This window comes from Sander vitreus, chromosome 21 (genome assembly GCF_031162955.1).
Source record: "Sander vitreus isolate 19-12246 chromosome 21, sanVit1, whole genome shotgun sequence".
Classification (NCBI taxonomy): domain Eukaryota; kingdom Metazoa; phylum Chordata; class Actinopteri; order Perciformes; family Percidae; genus Sander; species Sander vitreus.
Window position 1 is genome coordinate 11,978,709 of NC_135875.1, and position 3,898 is coordinate 11,982,606.

The following is a 3,898-nucleotide window of genomic DNA, read 5'->3' on the forward strand; positions in this document are numbered from 1 at the left end:
ATGGTTATGCAGAGTTGAAAAGTTTATCACATTTAGATAGGCGATCGCTTACTCTGCTAATTGACATTAAAATTGATCAGTGGAGAATTATAAGCTGTTTATATCCTAAATATATTTGTACTTAATATATATTGTGGATAATGATTGTAATTTATAAATAAAGACTTTTAAAAGTTTTTATTTTAATGCCAAATCTTGTAACTTCCGATGTTTTTCTACCTGTTTGTGGCTGGCTTGACGCAGTTTGAAAAGTGACGGATCTGTGTTGTTGGCAAAAAGCTGAGATGCGAGCCAGAGAGCTGCGGAAAGCATCAAATCCCGGACACGGGAGTCTGGGAGGATGAAATGGGATTGTTTGAGGTCACAGCTGGAGAAAACACATGAAGGAGTTAAATAATGTTATGACTATCTGGTGCATATTGGCTACATAAAGTATTGTCTCCAGTTCGTGACCATCTAAAGAAGTCACCACTTTTTTGCATTAAAAATGTAGGGTACGTTTAGTTTTAGATTGTGCAAATATGGGACCCAATCTGAGGTGTGTTCCCCCCAAACCCCTTGCAAGTTTGTGACATGTATTAGTTATTGATGAGAAATTAACTTTACTCCCCAAAGAGAAAAAATACAATTTATTTTAGAATGAGAGTCACACACTTGTTTTTGTAAATACTGGACACAGCTGGACAATTGCTATTAGGATACACTCAAGTGAAGTATTTAAAGCTAAGGTCCTTAATTCCTTATTAATGGCAATTTGTTTCAATCACCCAACACGACCCTGATGAAGGCCACAAGCCAAACACGTCTAATAAAGTTGTTCTATACATGCCTACTAGTGATGTTGGAGTTTTGACATCTTTGTTCCCACACTCACAGTCTGTGCATACTTGCACCCTGCAACTGGAACTGCTTTCTCATCTTGTTATAGTCGTTGAGTCAGTCAAACAGGAAGTGTAGGGATGCTAAAGATAGAGATGTTTTTAAAGGGCAGGAAATTCCTTTTTTAATATAAAGAGACAGAAGTAAGTAAAAGTAGGGTCAGAAGTTGCAGTTTAACACTTCCTTACAACCCGTTCAAGTTCAGAAGAAGCTGTCCCTGAGATCACACAAACAGCTGTGGTAAATAATCCGGACAGAGGGAAATGTTTTAAGTGTTCTTAGATGCTCTGTATTATTTCAAATGTCGCCCGAAAGATAGGACAGGAAGGAACGCACGCACGCACGCACGCACACACACACACACACACACACACACACACACACACACACACACACACACACACACACCACAGTTTTTCAATTATACTTCTACTTCACTACAATTAGAATATTTTACTTTTATTTTAACTAATTTCACAGTTGTAAACATAAACATTCTAAATGTTTCCCATTTTATTTCCTATATTTAAGGTTCCTTGGTTTTAGTGTCAGTGAATGACTTAATGATCAGCTGACACGCGGTTAACAAGGACCCAGGCTGTTGCCTAGCAATGGAATTCCAATGAAAAGGTCTATTGTCACTAGTTACTTTGCAGATTAAGATTTTACATACAAAACCTGTGATGACCTTATTAAATATGATGCACTGGATTAAACTGCCTAAAAGTATAATAAGTAAAAATATAGCTGCAAGCAGCAATGAGGGGGCCAAGCAGTACACTAGCAGGAATGGCGTTGCCATGGCATGAGCAAGCACTCACAGCAACTTTAATGGCAATTGGATAAAGAATGGCTGAGATATCAGCTCATTTACTTTGTTACAGTGCCCCTAGAGGCCAAATTACACCAATGTCCTTGTGCGTTCTCACAATCAGCTACCAAGTCCCTGTACCAAGTTTGGCTTTAGTACATCAAAGCGTTGCTGAGATATGAGCTCACGTTCTTTATTACAGCACCCCTAGAGGCCAAATAACACCACTTTCCTTGCACGCCCTGACAATCAGCTACCATGTCCCTGTACCAAGTTTGGACTTCATACATCAAAACATTGCTGAGATATGAGCTCACTTTCTGTAACTATAGCGCCCCCCTAGTGGTCGAAGGTCACCAAATGTATTGTGTGTCCTCAGAATGGGGTCCCAAGTCCATATACTAAGTTTGGTTTCTATACGTAAAAGCATTGCTGAGATAAGAGCCTACTTCCTGTAATTATAGCGCCCCCTTAGTGGTCAGAAGACTCCAAATTTATTGTGCTTCCTCAGGATAGGGTCCCAAGTCCATGTACCAAGTTTGGTTTCAATAAGTGAAAGCGTTGCTGAGATATGAGCCTACTTCCTGTGATTAAAGCGCCCGCATAGTGGTCAAAAGTCACCAAATGTCTTGAGCCTCCTCCTAATTGGGTCATGAGTCCAAGTATTGAGATTGGTTTTGCTACGTGAAAGCCTCCCTGAGATATGAGTTCACTTCCTGTTTAGCGGATCGCCGTTGATTTCGATTGGCTGTGACAGGCAAACGCTTTTGAATATCAATACGCAATGGAATAACTTTTGTGCGGCTTGGTCTGAAGATCATCTGTGCCAAGTTTCGTGAAAATCTGAGAAATTTTGTGACCTGTGAAAACTTTTTAGTGTTTTTGATTAAATCCAATATTGCAGAAGATCCAACATGGCGGATATTGAAATCATGGGGTGCTTTGAGTTCAGCGTCATCCAAGGATTCTAACTATATCGCGATGTTGAAGTTAATCACTGGATGCAACGCCAACTTTGACCCATTGGTGGCGCTAGACTGCCTGTGGTGCAGACCTAAAACTTGGTGAAATCACCAAATCAATGTGCCAAATTTCACAACTTTTTACTGTACGGTTCTATGGACTGCCATAGACTCCCATGGCAGAGAAAAGATATGTAATAATAAGTAAAGGTAGAATCACTAATGGTGCCTCGCAGCTTCGCTGCTTGGCCCCCAACTTGCCTACTTAAAACGTAGCCCATGGAAAATACATTGACTACTTCCGTTTGACCAGGAGATGGAGCTAAAATACTTTTTTCAGCTATCTCTCTGCAGTCTAAGCTCACTGATCTTATTGTAAATGTCAAATAGCCTGTAATAAAGTGAATAATGTAGTTAAATAAGTAGGCTAACAGTTATCCATAGGCTACCAAACGGTCGGGATACAGGTTTATATGGGTCCCTAACCAGTTAATCCAGGATCTTCGATTTAAAACTGAATTAAAAAAAAACTGCACTGTACAAGGGACTATGACAGTTTGAAAAACAAAGTGTGATAAAGTCATTGTATGTAAGTAAATGATCAGACGATTGTACTGTGTGAAACTTGGGTCATTGTGATGATAAAACACTATGGCTAAGCATTTTATAAAGGGTTGACTTATTGAAAATAAGTCATATTCTCTCTGTTACGTTTATGAGAAACAGCCACATTTCATATGTGATGTTTACTGTTGGGGACAAATGATATGGATGACTGTCACTGGTTGAGACTACACCAAGACAGCCAGAGACAGCCACGGAAAGACCGGAAGTAGAAGGATTTTGGCTTCAAAATAATAGCACAGAAAATATAATCAGTTACATTATTCATCCCTGTGAGGAACTACTCTGCCTTATCTACCTACCTAGCTAGTGTTATTAGGGCGTGAGAGCATATTAGTCTTTTTCTTAAGGACAATTTGGCGGTAACTCTGACTGTGTGGTTAATTTGATTATGGCCACAAGACCGCCCGTACTAGCATACTATTGCTTATTTTAGGCACAGACAGGCAACCACAATGGGCTATGTGTTCAAATGTTACTTCTAGTCTACCATGTAACCCACGAATATGTTGTATCCATCTAGATAGATAAGTGTATAGATTACGGTCGTACTTTGTGGCTTTTATTTTGAAAACTCTCACAGGAAGACCGTTTTTAGAGACGCACCTTGACTGATATTGAC